Source organism: Micropterus salmoides, unplaced genomic scaffold, assembly GCF_014851395.1.
Source record: "Micropterus salmoides isolate LMB-PRFRI ecotype aquatic unplaced genomic scaffold, ASM1485139v1 Ms_hic_scaffold_8, whole genome shotgun sequence".
NCBI lineage: Eukaryota > Metazoa > Chordata > Actinopteri > Centrarchiformes > Centrarchidae > Micropterus > Micropterus salmoides.
The window spans coordinates 29,171,678-29,192,384 of record NW_024044570.1 but is presented as its reverse complement, the minus strand read 5'-3'; the positions used below and the strand labels follow the sequence as shown (position 1 = coordinate 29,192,384).

The 20,707-nt window shown below is 41.4% G+C and overlaps 4 non-coding genes across 4 annotated transcripts; all 4 read left to right on the top strand.

The window, feature by feature from the left end:
* Positions 1-3,043: 3,043 nt before the first annotated feature.
* trnal-cag lies at positions 3,044-3,126 on the top strand. Its single transcript has one exon. It is a non-coding gene; the product is annotated as a tRNA-Leu (tRNA).
* Positions 3,127-3,644: 518 nt separating this feature from the next.
* On the top strand, positions 3,645-3,727 carry trnal-cag. Its single transcript has one exon. It is a non-coding gene; the product is annotated as a tRNA-Leu (tRNA).
* A 7,122-nt stretch (positions 3,728-10,849) lies between these two features.
* On the top strand, positions 10,850-10,932 carry trnal-cag. The gene has a single exon. It is a non-coding gene; the product is annotated as a tRNA-Leu (tRNA).
* A 514-nt stretch (positions 10,933-11,446) lies between these two features.
* trnal-cag lies at positions 11,447-11,529 on the top strand. Its single transcript has one exon. It is a non-coding gene; the product is annotated as a tRNA-Leu (tRNA).
* Positions 11,530-20,707: the final 9,178 nt, after the last annotated feature.

Sequence of the window (20,707 nt, the reverse complement as noted above, 5' to 3'; positions counted from 1 at the left end):
ACTTCTTCCCTTTGCACACGCAGCCGGAGGCGCACTTGCTGCAGCCTGATGGGCAGCATGAGCAGCAGCCTGCAACAAGAGAAACAGTTCGTTAGTGAGAAAAGAAAAGAGTGCTGATCTCACAGCTGATGCCAGCCCAAGTACCCGAACATGGACAGTAAGACACCAAGTCAAATCATCCATTGGGCACAGATTGGTCAACTTGGTGCCGTGAACTAGAATTTAGCCTACACCTTTACGCTGCAGCTAATTAAGCCAATTAACAGCCTCTTGGGCAGCTGGTTGGAGGCAGATATGCTGCACACTACAGCGTCAACATAAATGACTGAATTTTTACTCTACCTCATGAGTATTCTACTGTTACAGTGCTAATGAAATATAAAATGCTATCGAGGGTGAAGGGGGAAATGTAGCTTAAGCAATTCAGATATATTGCATCCAGTAGTCCCTCTGACTGGGTCAAGATTAAATACCAACACAATACGTCATGTTATCGGTGTAAAGATGTCAGACTTACTCTTCTTGCAGGTGGTGCAGGAGCAGTTTGTGCAAGCGCAGGATGCTCCGCACTTGCAGGTTCCACCTGGAAGACAACAAATTAAGCCAGATAGCTTCACATTGTCCAAAAATGACAAATAGTCTGGTCTCTAACCATGAGAAATGTTGAGACAAGACATAACAGTTAACACTTACTCTTGGAGCAGTCGCAGGGATCCATTGTTCAATTGATGTGCTTCTTCGTGTGCTGGTGGAGTATGTTCAGTGTCAAACGACTCACTGTTGTGACTGTCAGTGAAGAGGCGGCTCTTTTATAGCGTCCTGGAAACAACAGGACTGGGTGCAAAATGCGCCTGCCACTGCACGCTGGCACGTAGCAGGTAATTACAAAGAAGTGTGTGCACACGACTTCTTGGTTAACCACCGAGGAGCGGGAGAAGTGAGATTCCCAGGCAAGGATGAGTTGGCTTGTTGTCTTAAAAATATCTTAGACTATGTATGGTGGTATAAAGAGAACAGGTTACTAAGGTTCATCTACAGATTGTCTCGTTTTCTGTATTTTTCACCTGTTTCCCCCAGTAGGATATTATGATGTCCTTTCTATACGCTACGTGTGGCCAGCAGGAAATCTCTGAGTAGAAATTTCGGTGTGCAAAGACCAAAAGTCATGTGCTCAGTTTGCGCACGGATTTACAAAACGAAAGTATGTGGAGGAGCACTTATAGTGAAGATGCGTTCCTAGGTAGGCTACAAAGTGGACTTCCGACATGTGGCCCCTCAAAATAAAAAGGTAGCCAATAGTAGGCTATAGTGTTATCAGGTAATCATCATTTACTCACTTAATTAAAGCTCGGAAAATGTTTTAAAAAAACCAATAATTGGTTTATATATATATATACACATACATACACACACATATATATATATATATATATATATATATATATAAAATGTATATTTTCTCGATGAACAATTGAAGATAAACATTGTAAACGTGTAGGATCAGCTGAAGGACCTTTTTATTTTTCCATGAGATTTAAACAGTCATTCTTCTGTATGTTTCTCGGTGTTTTCGGGTTTGTGCACACGGTACAAACAAACTGCTGTCTGTTGACGTTTGTCCGCTCCCTCCCGCAGCTCTGCACCCGACCGCTTCACCCAGCGCTCGTGAGCAAACCAAAGCAAACAGCCCATTGTAGCCTGTTGTGCTGCTTTTACGTACCGTATGCGGTAGGAAATATCTAATTCAAGGGTCGAGTACACGTGACATCTGAGGAGTTTTTTCTGTTGGATATTTCAGAGGTCATACAAAATTATTTTATTTAAATCAGAATTCCATCAAAATGTGTGTTTAGCATTATTACAATTTTATGATGAATCAGACCGGGCTGGTCTGTGACCACGAATAGCCTAAGTGGAATATTAGGATAGCCTACTCCCTGCTGTTTTTAATACTGTGGAGATAGTTAGCATACTCCAGCAATTAACACTAGTGTAGATACTCTTATGTGAATTACTGTATCTTTATATTATGTTCGCTTGTTACCTTTAGCTGGCACATGTTTGTACAGGTGGGTGTCGATTTACATTCACTGCCCTCGGATGTAGAAGCTTGTGGTGGGAGCCTGAAGGCAACATTGTTTCTTTTTTGCGCTCGCCACCATCCAGCAGTGTTTTTCCACGTTAAGTGATTGCTGCATGTCGGCACCGTAATGATCTGAGTCATTACATGATGTGACCAGTGCAAATCACTATGTGTAACCATAGTGTAACGAGTGAACTAAAAGATTTAGAGCGGAGTGCAACTTTTTCCTTTACAAAGAACTAGAATATCAATGAATATAAAATAAAATAAACATAACATTAATTAATTATTAAAGTCCAAATAATATACCAAATTCGAATTTTGGCTGAATTTAGTAAGCTTTCTGTCAGAATGTAATATTTTCTTTAGATACTTGTGTTGTCTTAAGCATTTATTTATTTATTCAATCGTTTCTGCCACATCAATTGCATTATGTTCAGCAGAAGCGCCCTTTTATTTTGAAATGTGCTGCGACACGATGTTACCGTAATGCCTAGAAAAAACACGCATCGCAAAACAGCGCGAGGGCTGGCTTGACTGTCGTTTTCGAAGTGGAGGCTGGCTTGACTTCAGTCAGGATAAGCGGTTGACGATGGATGGATGGATTTGTAAGTGGCTACGAATCACAATTTTACACTTTGTCAGTGTCCTCAGTCCAGAGTCCGGAGGGGGAACCTGGTCTGTCCATTAAAACTTTGCTGCTATCTGACTAAGCACAACAGATATATCAACTATAACGTTAAAGTTAGATATTTATACGATTTCTGTTGTCATTCCCTAATCATGGAAAATTCATTTTTAGGTTTTGTCCAGCAAATGAGTCGTTAAAAAAAACGCCAGCAGAGGTAGCAAGAGAGCCATGTAGGAATGTTGTTCCGCTGTTGCTGCAGAGCCTCTGACAGAACTTGGTATTGTCTGTTATTCAAATAATACAGGGGTAGTGTCTGTCTTGCACTTACTGTCAGGATGGCCGAGCGGTCTAAGGCGCTGCGTTCAGGTCGCAGTCTCCTCTGGAGGCGTGGGTTCGAATCCCACTTCTGACAAGAAACTTTTCCTCATCGAACAAATGCGACATCATGTCTGGTCTGAAGTTGTCGAAGCGGGACAAGTGTCGTGCGATCGACCGCCGGGAACTCATTATTAACATTATCCATGATAGCCCGCGCAGCATATGTTAAAGCTGCAACGTTAACCTTAAAGTTACAACTGCTTTATCTAGATCAGTCATAATGTTCATATACACATAACTTTATGTCCGTAGTAATCACGAAGGTATGTCTTTGGAACTTTAACGTTCCTTCGAACGGAGTTATCCCAATTGTGGCGGAAGCAGTGCTTACCTTCTTTATAAACACGGACATTGTGTGTAGTGTTACGTTATGACTGTCTGATCTAGATTAAAGCAGCTGTAGACCTAGAGAAACGAGGCGATACAGCTTTAACATGCTGCTCGCGCTCCCGCCAACGGCAACCAGCCTGTTGCTGCCGAGACACCAACAGAAGCAATTTTCAACCAACAAAATATAGAGAAGTTTGAAATTGTGTACATAACAGATATCTCGTCAGGATGGCCGAGCGGTCTAAGGCGCTGCGTTCAGGTCGCAGTCTCCTCTGGAGGCGTGGGTTCGAATCCCACTTCTGACATGTTCCTTTTCCTCTATCAGACAAATGCGACACCATGTCAGAAGAATCCCTCTTCAATGGTGTGTACACAGTGTGTTTCACTACTGCACATTGTGAATACCCAAACTTAATGGAAATTACATTTTGAATGCACCTCAGCAAAACCAATTAATACAACAATTACTACGTAGCCTATGTTCATAAAGAAATTTTAAAATAAGCTTAAAGGGACTATATACAGTTGTTCAGTGAAATCACTTATTAATAAATAAAAATTTACTTCCTTTTTGTCAATGGGCTGTAACCTCACTTAAAAATGAGGTACACTTCTGTTGCTTGGAACAGCCACTATTCTGCTTCTTATGTGAGGACACCGGGTTGGGATGTAGCCCTGAGCACGCTCCGCAGCCTCTCTCCAACTATAACAATATCACCGCGCTAACGACTTGCAGTCCACTAACAACATAAAACAACAGGCTCCCTGCAAAGCACAGACTCCAACACAAACTCACATAAGGATACAAAACAACAATAAAGGTTTATGTGATTAAGCCTGTCAGGCCAAATGAAATTCAGAAGATGTGGGGTGAAAACACTTGCATCAGAAAGTCACGGAGAGAGTCACGTTAGCTTGCCGGCTAACGCCGAGCAGTTGCTAACGTTATTTTGTGCAAAGTTGTTTTTCTTTCACATTACTTCACCAGCTAACGCGACCCATATTACTATGCTGTGTACCACTGGTTATGTCAAAATATTGATTTAGCTGGCAGCCAGCTAATGCTACATTAGCTCGGACTTGCCTCTGTTTGCTTTGTAACGTTAATTTTAGATTTACTGTCGTTTTACCGATACTCTGGTACACAACTTCTATACCGTCTCAGTCGCTGTAACTTACGTGACCCACATAATATACAATTGGCTACTGCAATGACGGCGACAACAACACAGACAAAGACCCATCCACTAACACTACAATAAAGTTAGTTACTACGGTCTAACGTTAACTGTTATAAAGTACGGACACAGTCTAATTATAATATTCAGTCCAGCTAACTAACCGTTTTTGTTACATTTAGCTGTGCTCACACTGCTGAGCCTCTGGTGAAAGATACACAGATAGTAATGTTAGTTACTGAAAAGCAGCAGGCGAGCTAACGCCGATGTATCACGTCGGCTAAATGCAGTAAATGCAACGCCATCATGTAATTAGCATGGATTAGTTCAACCTCAAGCTGATAAAAATATTACTGTAACGCTGCACTTAACCTGAGGTTCCAGCTTGTTGTGTGAAACTGTCTGTCTACAGCCTCACTCTGCCAGCCTGCCAAAGTTTATGATGAATGGCGAAGCAGCTGCCGGTGTTTGTTGTCCTCTCTCACGTGTGGCCGCACGCAGCAGATGCTACGTGTTACGTATGCAGGTTATAGGTAACGGAGGGAGGGGAATAATGGCAAGCTCATCAGACGCTTCCTAAAAATAAACATTGTTCACGAGTCCCGCACCTCGAGTCCGAGTCGAGTCTCAAGTCACTGTGTGTGCGGCTTAAGTCGCACTCGAGTCCGAGCCTCTAACTCGAGTCCCCATCTCTGGTCCTTATGACAGCGGAGTCGACCTGAGTTTCCTTCTCGGAAAATCGATTTCTTCACATAGGAAGCCGCGTATAGTGGTTGTTCCAAGCAACCGAAAAGGCAGGCGTGTGGTCCATTTTTATGTGAGGTTTTATGTGATATTTATGTTACAACCCGTTCACAAAAAAGTGATTAATTTAATTTAAGAACTACATATTGTCCCTTTTAAGTAAGTCTAAATTGGCTCAGAATCCAAAAAGAAGGTTACAAGCTGAAAGACTGCAAGAAGTATTCATACGACCACCGCGAATATATTCATTTATACATCAGAATTTAAGGGATTTGGGTAGAAATATTGCGCTTCACAGTCAAAACATTTTGTTCTTGAAATGCTTCTTTACCTGTAAGCCATCTTAATAGATAACATTAGCAAATGCCCACTGACGAGAACGAGCTAAATTCCAGTCAGATAAAGAGTGTTGGTAACGTAACAATAGACAGCGAAGTCAAACGATATGACAACATAACACAACAGGTGACATAACTTCTATAACAGTTCCTCAGGTAGAGGTCTGTTGTCTGTTCCAGAGTCTCGACTGAAAACTAAAGGGGACAGAGCGTTTTCTGTCAGGGCCCCGAGGCTCTGGAACAGCCTGCCCGAGGAAATCAGGTCGGCTGAGTCGGTGAACTCTTTTAAGTCCCTTCTTAAAACATACTTTTATAGGAGAGCTTTTCCCGATCTTATTTGACTTTATTTTATCCCTTTTATTTTATTGTATTTTACTAATTTTATATTAAATTTTCATGCTCTTATCTTTTTTGTATTATTCTTTACACTTGTTAAAGCACTTTGTAACTTGTTTTTGAAAAGTGCTCTACAAATAAGGATTATTATTATTATTATTATTATTATAACAGTTAGCTAAATTTGGGTCATATACAGCAACGACTTGTTAGCTCTTGTTAGCTTTGATAGCACAATAAAAAAAGAATCAATGTCATTTTGAAGATTTCTCCACTATGACTGGTCAAATATTGAAGCTGGAAAGGATTCCCCAAGACCATGGGTCGCAGAATGTTGAAGCAGCGAATGTGATTTATTCCCCAACAAGACAAGACAAAGACAAGACAAAAAAAGGGTAAAAACATGAAAGAAAAGACATATTTTGCTGTTTAGTATCCACATCTATTTGATGAATCCATTACTAGCTTCCTGAACACACAAATTGTTCAGATTTTTAGCAGACAGGATATTCAGCAATTGTTTTACATCTTTCTATAAATGCAAATATTTTTCTTGTGAAAAAACAATTTCATATACTATATTTATAACAATAAGTTCTTTATATGTAATAATTTATTATTTTCTCTCACCTTCCTGAAGGACCGGAATGCCAACTGCCAAGGGCTCATCATATATTTCGGATCTTTCCATTGTTGACTCTCACTGTGAAAACTCATGTATAACAGAGATCACCTCCGACATTTACCAGAAGAGAATATTTTGCATGTATTTAAATTAAAAATACATATACGATCATATAGTAAAACCTGTTCTGCATGTACAGTGATGTAGAAATAGGTTAGGCCTATTAGTTAGCCTAGCTGGCTACAGTAAATAATCTCATAAAGTCATCTTCTCTTCTCTGCAAACAAGTTATTGTTAAAAATGCCAAAACATTAGGAAGTGTAATCTACAACATTGACTGAATTGAGGGTTACCAACTGATGTAGCTAGAGGGGTACACAGAACTAGTAACATATAGACTATTTATGTCAGTTGTTGCAGTTAAACTGCCATCCTTTGAAGTAACACCTAAAACACTGCTGAGTGTGCAACTGTGTATCCACTTTGTCACAGTCAGCCATGGTTTTCGTTCCCTTTCGGCGTCACGCACCACCACGCACCTGGAACACTTTGAAGTCGGAAGTCAGAAATTGGGAAAAATCCCAGTTCCGACCGGTCTGGAATGAGTTCACCTGGGCCATTGGGCTATAAAAGCTGGCTCATATATTCAGTTAGGTCTCTCTCTTCCTACAGCTTACATTTATGCTGTGGCACTGTTTTAAATCTTGAAACACATACACAGCACATATGCCACACATCCATGCATTGCTTACATTGTTTGCTGGTTTCAACACCTCATTGTTTACTTGTGTTAACTTTCCCTCTTTGTCAGTTTCCCTGAAGAAGTATGTGGATCCAAACCCATTTGGTAAGGTTAACTCCAGCCTAATGGGTCAAATGAGGAATTGTCTGGTATTTGGTGATTTGTTTTTGTGTATCACAAAAGGTTTTTTTGTCCCGCTGTTCAGACGGTTTCTTTGGTGGAGTTTGTTTTTGGTGGTTGTTGAAGGGAGCAGCAAACTAAACAAACTGGGGACTGTTTGTTTAGTTTGCAAACCCATCTTGAGGCATAACACGCATGTGTCTTGTGAGTATAGCCACATTATTTTTGAAGAGCCATGCATCCCTTTGTAGGCTGACGTGGTTGATCTCAACAGGAGACCAACTTGTTTGTTGTTTTCACTTAGTGTGGCGGAGAACATGGTTGAAGACAATGTCTTGGGAGCATTTCCCTGGTTACCGGAGGGTCGCCAGTTTCTGGTTGCCTTTTGGTACCAGTGGAATCAGTGCATAAGTACCCACCACCAGTATCCGTCTGAAGACTAGGGTGAAACCAGTTAGATAGTGAATGGAACTAGTAAGATTAGAGCTGGGGAGCTTGGGCTCTATTGTGGCTATGACTCTACCATTGCAGACATTTTTGTCTTTTGGGTTTGTAATCTGTTGTGATGAAATCCATCCATCCATCGTCAACCGCTTATCCTGCGTACAGGGTCGCAGGGGGGCTGGAGCCTATCCCAGCTGACATTGGGCGAAAGGCGGGGTACACCCTGGACAGGTCACCAGTCCATCGCAGGGCCACACATAGACAGACAACCACTCACACTCACATTCACACCTAAGGGCAATTTAGAGACACCAATTAACCTAGGCTGCATGTTTTTGGATGGTGGGAGGAAGCCGGAGCACCCGGAGAGAACCCACGCGGACACAGGGAGAACATGCACGACCTTCTTGCTGTGAGGCGACAGTGCAAACCACTGCATCACCGCACTCCCCGCGACCCTGTACGCAGGATAAGCGGTTGATGATGGATGGATGGATGGGTTTGTAATCTTAGAAATACCAATGTTAAATCTGTTAGCTCAGTGCTCTGTCAGATGTTGAGATGATGTAGTGCTGAATTGCCTTAATCTGATATGCTTGGGTTTATGTTGGATTTTGGTCTGGTGGATGAGGAACTAAAATATTGGCAGTGGGGAAGTTAAACTGTTGTGTTGGCATATGCAACTTGACTGGCTTGGCTTGTTAGTATTGGTGATGTTTGGTTGGTGTGAGCTTTGTTTCCTTGTGTTCATCTTGGGATGGCTTGGTTGGATAATGAGCTTTGTTTAGAAGAAACTGTTGGTGCGCTATCTTGGTTTAGCCCTTATGTGTTAAATCCAGATTTGCGTGAATTTGGTAATTTATGAAAAGATGGTGCAGAGTGAAATATTTCTAGCTGCAGGCCAACATGTTCATTTGTAATGAGCTTTGGTGCTCATTTTGATGCGAACTTTGGGTAGGGTCTTTGGCCTCATATTGACCATGCTTCCCAGTTGTCAGTATTCCTCACTTTTCTGTGTTCCTGCAAAAGCCATCTGCAATTTGAGGTGTGTACAGTTTATACACTCTTCTGGATCGTAAGCATTCAGAAACAGTCTGATGCATTCATAAGCACTAGTTTTATCATGTGACTATTTACTTGCCAATTCACCGGTTTCTCTTTGCTAGTAGTTTCTCATCCATAAACTGCTCCACTGGATTCAAGGTTGCTGGGTGGGAGATTTGATCTGTTAAGATGGATGGCGGGAGCTGAGCTTAATCAGCTGACGAGCCTCCCAAGTTGCCCAGGGCGTCGTCACTATTATTGTGCTGTTTTACACAAGCTGTCATTCAAAACACTTGTACATTTTGCTGTACACATTAAACACTCTTGAAAGATTTTATTAAAACACACCACAAAAAGTAGAACAAATACAATACAGATGTAAAATTTTAAGTTTAGATTTTGTTATGCAATTCACAGTAAACCGAATATATCAATACTTAATATATCAGTATATTTATAGTGGGGAACGAATAAAACTCAACAACAATTATTAACTTACATTATTTAGGGAACGTTTTTCCTCATTTCCTCCAACCACAGATCTTTACTAAGAGATTCAGACAGAGGGCAAAACATTTTGCCACAGTACTGGCTGTGTCCAGTGTCAGCAGTGAGGAACTGGCCGCACATCTTACATGTATTTGCTTCTACAATTTGTCTTTTTGGCCTCTTATGAGTAGCTCCAGCTTCCCCTGGTGTGGTAGGCGTACTGGTTTATGGGTTGGTGCCCTGAACTGACACAAGAAGGACAAGCTGGGGAACTACTGGCACTAGACTTAAAGATTGTCCTGCTGTTGTGAGGCTCTGAGGAGTCAGCAAGGGTCCTGGTGCTGTACTCTCAAGTAGCTTGTACTGATGCCCTGTTTGCTGGCATGGGTTCAGCAGAGGTTCTCTTGCCTCCTGAAGAGGCCCTTCAGAAAGGGCTGGAGGCAATGCAAGGCCCTAGAGGAGCACAAAGAGCTCCTGCTTCTTCTGCCTGTTGTTGTGCCATTGGACGAGGGTGTTCTGGTTCACCAGCTGCATCTCTGTTCCCTGCATCACCAGGGAGTTGCCAACTACTCGCTGCATAATCTTACGATAGTCCCTCAGAATTAAGGACCATCTTGAATTGGCCCTTTTTAATTTCCTTACTGGGCTTGAATGAAGATTGCAGAGTCTTATAAAAATGTTTTCCACCAACCGACAGCAGTCAGGCCACTGAGCAGGTGCACTACTCGCATCTAACATGGAATGGGTGGTGCTCTCCACACCAGGCTTTTTTGAGGTCTTTGGTGTTCTGATCCGTCCACCAAAGTCTCTCCTGATGTCGCGTTGCATAAACCACCTGCTGCTTGTCACTTTCATCCAGGCTCTCCAAAGTACAATAATTGTGCTCATATGCTTGTTGCTGAGACAGTCTGATCCCGAAACTCCACCAAGTACTCAGCAAGTCTCTCCACATGCTGGTACAAATACTTTAACTGTATTTGGAAAAGTGAGTTACTCACTGAGACAGAAATGCTGGCTGTAGAACTGGTACTTCCTTCAATGGGGTCAACTGAATGACAAAAGGTGTTGCTGAGGGATTGAAGATGTCTGGCAGGAGGCATGCAGGCTGTTCACACGTGTTGTTATACCACCTTTTACAAGTGTAGCACCTTATCAGCAAATTCTTCCTATGTGTAAAACACTACTTGGCAATAAAGCTCCTTCTCATTCTGATTCTGGTCCAGCATATGAGTCGCTAAACAAAACACAGCAGAGGTAGCAAGAGAGCCACGTAGGAAGTTGAGCCGCTGTTGCTGCCGAGCGTCTGACAGAAGAGCACTGTTTTCTATTCAATGCAATTCAAATAATCCAAGAGAAATGGACTCAGAGTAAGGATGGCCGAGCGGTCTAAGGCGCTGCGTTCAGGTCGCAGTCTCCTCTGGAGGCGTGGGTTTGAATCCCACTTCTGACAAGAAACTTTTTCTCATCAAACAAATGCGACATCATGTCTGGTCTGAAGTTGTCGAAGTGGGACAAGTGTCGTGCGATCGACCGCCGGGAACTGATTATTAACATTATCCATGATAGCCCGCGCAGCATATGTTAAAGCTGCAACGTTAACCTTAAAGTTACAACTGCTTTATCTAGATCAGTCATAATGTTCATATACACATAACTTTATGTCCGTAGTAATCACGAAGGTATGTCTTTGGAACTTTAACGTTCCTTCGAACGGAGTTATCCCAATTGTGGCGGAAGCAGTGCTTACCTTCTTTATAAACACGGACATTGTGTGTAGTGTTACGTTATGACTGTCTGATCTAGATTAAAGCAGCTGTAGACCTAGAGAAACGAGGCGATACAGCTTTAACATGCTGCTCGCGCTCCCGCCAACGGCAACCAGCCTGTTGCTGCCGAGACACCAACAGAAGCTATTTTCAACCCAAAATATAGAGAAGTTTGAAATTGTGTATATACAGATATCTGTCAGGATGGCCGAGCGGTCTAAGGCGCTGCGTTCAGGTCGCAGTCTCCTCTGGAGGCGTGGGTTCGAATCCCACTTCTGACATGTTCCTTTTCCTCTATCAGACAAATGCGACACCATGTCAGAAGAATCCCTCTGCAATGGTGTGTACACAGTGTGTTTCACTACTGCACATTGTGAATACCCAAACTTAATGGAAATTACATTTTGAATGCACCTCAGCAAAACCAATTAATACAACAATTACTACGTAGCCTATGTTCATAAAGAAATTTTTAAAATAAGCTTAAAGGGACTATATACAGTTGTTCAGTGAAATCACTTATTAATAAATAAAAATTTACTTCCTTTTTGTCAATGGGCTGTAACCTCACTTAAAAATGAGGTACACTTCTGTTGCTTGGAACAGCCACTATTCTGCTTCTTATGTGAGGACACCGGGTTGGGATGTAGCCCTGAGCACGCTCCGCAGCCTCTCTCCAACTATAACAATATCACCGCGCTAACGACTTGCAGTCCACTAACAACATAAAACAACAGGCTCCCTGCAAAGCACAGACTCCAACACAAACTCCACATAAGGATACAAAACAACAATAAAGGTTTATGTGATTAAGCCTGTCAGGCCAAATGAAATTCAGAAGATGTGGGGTGAAAACACTTGCATCAGAAAGTCACGGAGAGAGTCACGTTAGCTTGCCGGCTAACGCCGAGCAGTTGCTAACGTTATTTTGTGCAAAGTTGTTTTTCTTTCACATTACTTCACCAGCTAACGCGACCCATATTACTATGCTGTGTACCACTGGTTATGTCAAAATATTGATTTAGCTGGCAGCCAGCTAATGCTACATTAGCTCGGACTTGCCTCTGTTTGCTTTGTAACGTTAATTTTAGATTTACTGTCGTTTTACCGATACTCTGGTACACAACTTCTATACCGTCTCAGTCGCTGTAACTTACGTGACCCACATAATATACAATTGGCTACTGCAATGACGGCGACAACAACACAGACGAAGACCCATCCACTAACACTACAATAAAGTTAGTTACTACGGTCTAACGTTAACTGTTATAAAGTACGGACACAGTCTAATTATAATATTCAGTCCAGCTAACTAACCGTTTTTGTTACATTTAGCTGTGCTCACACTGCTGAGCCTCTGGTGAAAGATACACAGATAGTAATGTTAGTTACTGAAAAGCAGCAGGCGAGCTAACGCCGATGTATCACGTCGGCTAAATGCAGTAAATGCAACGCCATCATGTAATTAGCATGGATTAGTTCAACCTCAAGCTGATAAAAATATTACTGTAACGCTGCACTTAACCTGAGGTTCCAGCTTGTTGTGTGAAACTGTCTGTCTACAGCCTCACTCTGCCAGCCTGCCAAAGTTTATGATGAATGGCGAAGCAGCTGCCGGTGTTTGTTGTCCTCTCTCACGTGTGGCCGCACGCAGCAGATGCTACGTGTTACGTATGCAGGTTATAGGTAACGGAGGGAGGGGAATAATGGCAAGCTCATCAGACGCTTCCTAAAAATAAACATTGTTCACGAGTCCCGCACCTCGAGTCCGAGTCGAGTCTCAAGTCACTGTGTGTGCGGCTTAAGTCGCACTCGAGTCCGAGCCTCTAACTCGAGTCCCCATCTCTGGTCCTTATGACAGCGGAGTCGACCTGAGTTTCCCTCTCGGAAAATCGATTTCTTCACATAGGAAGCCGCGTATAGTGGTTGTTCCAAGCAACCGAAAAGGCAGGCGTGTGGTCCATTTTTATGTGAGGTTTTATGTGATATTTATGTTACAACCCTTCACAAAAAAGTGATTAATTTAATTTAAGAACTACATATTGTCCCTTTTAAGTAAGTCTAAATTGGCTCAGAATCCAAAAGAAGGTTAGCAAGCTGAAAGACTGCAAGAAGTATTCATACGACCACCGCGAATATATTCATTTATACATCAGAATTTAAGGGATTTGGGTACAAATATTGCGCTTCACAGTCAAAACATTTTGTTCTTGAAATGCTTCTTTACCTCTAAGCCATCTTAATAGATAACATTAGCAAATGCCCACTGACGAGAACGAGCTAAATTCCAGTCAGATAAAGAGTGTTGGTAACGTAACAATAGACAGCGAAGTCAAACGATATGACAACATAACACAACAGGTGACATAACTTCTATAACAGTTAGCTAAATTTGGGTCATATACAGCAACGACTTGTTAGCTCTTGTTAGCTTTGATAGCACAATAAAAAAAAGAATCAATGTCATTTTGAAGATTTCTCCACTATGACTGGTCAAATATTGAAGCTGGAAAGGATTCCCCAAGACCATGGGTCGCAGAATGCAGCAGCGAATGTGATTTATTCCCCAACATTTTACAGTATTGTACAGACTAAAAAAGACAAAAAAAGGGTAAAAACATGAAAGAAAAGACATATTTTGCTGTTTAGTATCCACATCTATTTGATGAATCCATTACTAGCTTCCTGAACACACAAATTGTTCAGATTTTTTAGCAGACAGGATATTCAGCAATTGTTTTACATCTTTCTATAAATGCAAATATTTTTCTTGTGAAAAAACAATTTCATATACTATATTTATAACAATAAGTTCTTTATATGTAATAATTTATTTATTTTCTCTCACCTTCCTGAAGGACCGGAATGCCAACTGCCAAGGGCTCATCATATATTTCGGATCTTTCCATTGTTGACTCTCACTGTGAAAACTCATGTATAACAGAGATCACCTCCGACATTTACCAGAAGAGAATATTTTGCATGTATTTAAATTAAAAATACATATACGATCATATAGTAAAACCTGTTCTGCATGTACAGTGATGTAGAAATAGGTTAGGCCTATTAGTTAGCCTAGCTGGCTACAGTAAATAATCTCATAAAGTCATCTTCTCTTCTCTGCAAACAAGTTATTGTTAAAAATGCCAAAACATTAGGAAGTGTAATCTACAACATTGACTGAATTGAGGGTTACCAACTGATGTAGCTAGAGGGGTACACAGAACTAGTAACATATAGACTATTTATGTCAGTTGTTGCAGTTAAACTGCCATCCTTTGAAGTAACACCTAAAACACTGCTGAGTGTGCAACTGTGTATCCACTTTGTCACAGTCAGCCATGGTTTTCGTTCCCTTTCGGCGTCACGCACCACCACGCACCTGGAACACTTTGAAATCGGAAGTCAGAAATTGGGAAAAATCCCAGTTCTGACCGGTCTGGAATGAGTTCACCTGGGCCATTGGGCTATAAAAGCTGGCTCATATATTCAGTTAGGTCTCTCTCTTCCTACAGCTTACATTTATGCTGTGGCACTGTTTTAAATCTTGAAACACATACACAGCACATCCAAACCCATTTGGTAAGGTTAACTCCAGCCTAATGGGTCAAATGAGGAATTGTCTGGTATTTGGTGATTTGTTTTTGTGTATCACAAAAGGTTTTTTTGTCCCGCTGTTCAGACCGGTTTCTTTGGTGGAGTTTGTTTTTGGTGGCTGTTGAAGGGAGCAGCAAACTAAACAAACTGGGGACAGTTTGTTTAGTTTGCAAACCCATCTTGAGGCATAACACGCATGTGTCTTGTGAGTATAGCCACATTATTTTTGAAGAGCCATGCATCCCTTTGTAGGCTGACGTGGTTGATCTCAACAGGAGACCAACTTGTTTGTTGTTTTCACTTAGTGTGGCGGAGAACATGGTTGAAGACAATGTCTTGGGAGCATTTCCCTGGTTACCGGAGGGTCGCCAGTTTCTGGTTGCCTTTTGGTGCCAGTGGAATCAGTGCATAAGTACCCACCACCAGTATCCGTCTGAAGACTAGGGTGAAACCAGTTAGATAGTGAATGGAACTAGTAAGATTAGAGCTGGGGGACTTCCGGGTGTGCTCATGGAGTAGTCGGTCGCATTGAAACCTCTCTCCCACTCTAACCTCGAAAATCCCGTTTGAACTCGCAATTCTGTTTGTTATTTATAACAAAATAATTCATAAGAGGGAGAAGAAGCATACTAGGCCACAAATAAATCGATAAAAATGCCCAAAGCTCATAATAAAAGTGCCCCAGCCGCAAAAGCTAATACCCAACCGGACCAAGCTAGCGACGACACGGCTGGCGCGGGAACGGGGAGCCCCGGGAAAAGTATGGACACCGCTGAGGTACTTAAGGCAATAGGGGAGTTAAAATCCGATTTGCAAGGAGACAATGCAAAGCTCAAACTGGATATCGGCCAATTGGGACAAGAAATCAACGGTAAACTGGATATTATTGCAACCGATGTACAAGGCCTATCACAGCGCATGGATGAAGCGGAGGCCCGCGTGAACCAGGTGGAGAGCTGGGCAGAGGAGGCGACTGAGGCGCTGTGCACCTGCCTCGAACAGCAGAGGAAACTTCAGATCAAAGTGCTTGACTTAGAATCACGATCCAGAAGAAATAACATACGTGTCTTTGGGATACCAGAAGGTCAAGAGGGGGTCTCTGTAACGCAGTTCATTGAGAAGCTTTTGCAGAGCCAGCTACAACTACCGGAGGACTTTAACCTTAAAATACAACGCGCACATCGGGCTCTTGCAAGTAAACCCACGCCCGGAGCTTCACCGAGGGCTGTAATTGTTAATTTTCTGGAGTTTTCTACGAAAGAAATGATCTTGAGGGAAGTGTGGAAAAAAGGCAAGATACAGGTGGGCACCGCATTTATACACTTCGACCATGACTACGCACCCGAGATTGTTAAGAGGCGCAAAGAATACAACGCAATTAAAAAAATACTCAAGGACAAAGGCATACGTTTCCAAACGCCGTTCACTAACATGAGGATCCACTGGGAGTCTGGCGTGCGCACATACTCCAGCGCTCGGGAAGTCTATAAGGAGCTGAAGAGACGCGGATTTCAAGTGGAGGAGCCGGTTACAGACGACGGAGGGCCCAGCGCGGAGTCTCGTCTTCGGGAGCTATTGGGCTGGCAGCCGGCGCGCAGCAGCGGACCCGCTGTGGTGCTCAGAGCGAAGGCTAAATTGCAAGAATTCCAGAGGGATCAGTCGGATTAATAAGGTGCAGGGCATCATGCTACAACGCAATGTTTTTTTTGCTATTGTTTTTTTTTAGGCCAGGTCCTGATTATCTACTACGTGGGAGAGGCCACTCTTTATCGACTACGTTGGACTAATAAGATGGACGTGTTTTCAGACACATCTACTGTCTTTTTCGGGCCCTCTCATCCAGAGAGACTTAACCCTCAACCTGCCAACGGGGTTACAGGGGAGGAGGAAGGATCCTCTTTCCGTTTGGAAGTCAGTTCATTAAGGTTCTTTTTTGTTTTTGTTCAATGTGTGTTTTGTTCAATGTTTTTAGGGGCCGCTAAACCATGTAAGTGTTTTCATTACTATAATCAATGTCGTTTGATTTAAAAATTGCTTCTTTGAATGTAAATGGACTGAGTAATCCAGTGAAAAGAAAAAGGGTGCTAGCTAAATTGAGAAGAGATGGGACACAAGTAGCTTTTCTACAGGAGACTCATATGTCTAAGCAAGAACATGATAAGTTTAAAACATTTGGGTACTTAATACATTTCATAGCTGGTGTAAAAATAGTAGGAAAAGAGGGGTGGCTACTCTCATTTCCAACTCTTTAAACTTTGAATTAATCTCTGAAAAGGTTGATAAAGAAGGCAGGTTTATTATCGTAAAAGGGAGAATTGATAATGTTTTTGTTACGTTCGCTAATGTTTACGTCCCACCGGAAAGTGACAGGAAGTTTTTTAAACTGCTTTTTGATGCAATAATCTCAGTAAGTGAGGGGATTCTAGTTTGTGCTGGAGATTGGAATACAATTCTAAATTATACCATGGATACAACCAGCTCCAAAAAACAAAAGACTGGCAGGTCAAAAGATCTTAATAGTTTAATTAGAGAGACGGGTATGCTCGATGTCTGGAGGGACTTTCACATTAAAGAGAGAGATTTTACCCATTATTTTCTCACACATAAAGTTCACTCCAGGATTGACTTCTTTTTAATGAACACCATTGACAGGTTTAGAGTGAAGGAATGCAAAATTGGAACTTCTGATATATCTGATCACAATATTGTTTATCTATCTATTAATTTATCTAACCAACCAAAAACAACTTTATGGCGCTTAAATATAAGCATTCTCAACAATGAAACCACAAGGAATGACATTAAGAAGGAAATAGTAGAATGCATAGAAGATAATAACAATGGTCAGGTAAATCCGGTTCTGGTTTGGGATACAGTTAAAGCAGTAATGAGAGGCAGACTCATTTCAAAAACTGCCTATTTGAAGAAGATAAAACGATTAAAATATGATGAGTTGGAAAAGACACTTAGGAGTTTAGAACTAAAACAGCAAGAAAGTACTAATGATCAAGAATTGACCAAACAAATAACAGTTATTAAAAATAATATAAATGATATGATACACGAGGAGATAGAGAAAAAATTACGATTTTCAAAACAGACCTTTTACGAATCTGGTTCAAAAGCCACAAGAATTCTAGCAAGGCGCCTCCGAAAGCAACAATTGAAGTACTCGATTACCAAAATTAGAGACCCTTTAACTGATAGTTTGACTTATGATATCAATCAAGTTCATAAAATCTTTGAAAATTATTATCAAACATTATACACACCCTCAAAACCAGTAAATGAAAGCGTTATTACACAGTATTTGAGAGGTTTAGACTTGCCTTCCCTAGGATTAATACAAAACGGCGCATTAACTACCCCTATTACTCGAAAAGAATTGGACGCAGCTATTGGAAATCTGAAAACTAACAAATGCCCAGGTAGCGATGGGTTTTCAAATGAGTGGTACAAGATTTTCAAAGAGGAACTCGCTTCTGTTCTGCTGGAGTCTTTTAATTGGTCTCTGAGTAGAGCAGAGATACCGCCATCATGGAGAGAGGCAGTAATATCTGTCCTCCCTAAGGAAGGAAAAAATATACAATATTGTGAGTCATATCGTCCGATCTCAATACTGAATGTCGATTATAAAATCTTTACCTCTATAATCTCTAAGAGAATGGAGAATTATCTTATAGATTTGATTCATGAGGACCAAACAGGATTCATTAAAGGCCGCCAAACTCACGACAGTATAAGACGAACATTGCATGTCATGGACCAAGCCAAGAAACAACAACTGAGTTTGGCTTTAGTCAGCCTCGACGCGGAGAAAGCCTTTGATCGGGTCAGCTGGCCCTTTTTATACAAGGTACTCGAGCGTTTTGGCTTTAACAATCAATTTATCAGATGTATTCAGTCACTGTATGACAGGCCGATGGCCAGGGTAAAAATTAATGGCCACCTAACTGATAGATTTCAACTGTTTAGAGGTACTCGACAAGGCTGTTGCCTCAGTCCAACGCTCTTCGCATTATTCATAGAACCCTTGGCACAGGCTATTAGGCAAAATGAAGAGCTTAAAGGCATTACTATTGCAAGTACTGAACATATAATTGGACTTTTTGCAGATGATGTTATCGCCTACCTCCAAAACCCAGAGGCAAGCCTCCCTAAATTTATGAGAACTTTGACAGAGTTTGGTCAGCTGTCTGGTTATAACCTAAACATTACCAAAGATGAACCTGCTTCCTAGATTTTTGTATCTTTTTATGTCGTTGCCTATCAGGATTTCTGACTCACACTTTCACGCTTGGGACCGGTTAATATCACGAATTATCTGGGCAGGGGCTAGACCAAGGATAAAATTTAGAACACTTCAGATTGATAAAGATCATGGCGGGCTAGCCCTTCCAAATCTGAAGGAATACTACTACGCATCTCAAATGAGATATATGGTCTACTGGTGTTCCCCAGAAATCGAAGCTCAATGGAGACAGATCGAACTAACCCAGGGTCAGAGCTAACCTCAAACCCGTCTAGGAGGTAAAATTATCACAAACAAAGATGGGAATCGTATAGTTGAAGACACGCTTTTAATTTGGAAAGAGGTTGTAAATAAATACAAATTGGCTAATGATATTAAACTCTTGATCTGGCCCTCCTGCAACCCGAGTTTTCGACTTGGTGAAATAGATTCTTCATTCTTGAGTTGGAAAGATCAAGGCCTTATGGCCCTGTGCCAGTTTGTAGATGGTAATACCTTTAAGACATTCGAACAACTCAAGAGACAATATAATCTAGAGAACAGGGACCTATTCAAATATTTCCAAGTGAGACATTTCTATAACAGTGAAATAAGGGTGGGTATTTCTCCTGAGGGCAATGACATTGTTCAAGTTTTTATTAATGCTTATAAGCTCCAACCAAGTAAAACTGTCTCTAGATTGTATAAAGCTCTGCAGAAACAAAATGGAAATAATACCTTGTATATTAAGTCAAAATGGGAAAAGGAGCTGTGTATGGAAGTGTCAGAGGGTGATTGGCTTTCGATGTGTGTGACACAACAAACGTCTACTAGCTCGAAAAGATGGAGGGAATTTGGGTGGAAGAATCTGGTCAGATTTTTCATTACACCTCATATTATTAATAAACTAAGGGGTGAACAACAGCAATGCTGGTGGCAGTGTGGGCATTGGAACGCCAATCACTCTCATATATTTTGGACGTGCTCAAAGTTAGAGCAATTCTGGGACAGTATCTTTCTAATTACTGGGAGTATAATGGGTTATGTCATCCCTAGAGATCCCAAGATTTTCTTGCTAGGTCTACTACCTGGTGAGGTGGTCCAAAAAGATGACATTTATCTTTTTAAAATTCTAACGATTGCATGTAAAAAGGCTATCACTCGGTCTTGGCTAAAGATCGACCCACCTCGGATTGAGCAATGGAAAGAAATAGTGGAGGAGATTCACTCAATGGAGAAAATGACATACATTTCTACGTATCAAAGGTCACATATATAATAAGCATTGGGAAAAATGGCTTGCATATAAAGAAGCGGAGCAATTCTAACACTTTAATTGTAATACTTTATTTTGTTATTATACAATATCTGGTGCCCCTTGTTCTTTGTTTTTGTATGTTGTGTTGTAATAAGAAAAATGCAAAATAAAGAGTAATAAAAAAAAAAAAGATTAGAGCTGGGGAGCTTGGGCTCTATTGTGGCTATGACTCTACCATTGCAGACATTTTTTGTCTTTTGGGTTTGTAATCTGTTGTGATAAAATCCATCCATCCATCGTCAACCGCTTATCCTGTGTACAGGGTCGCAGGGGGGCTGGAGCCTATCCCAGCTGACATTGGGCGAAAGGC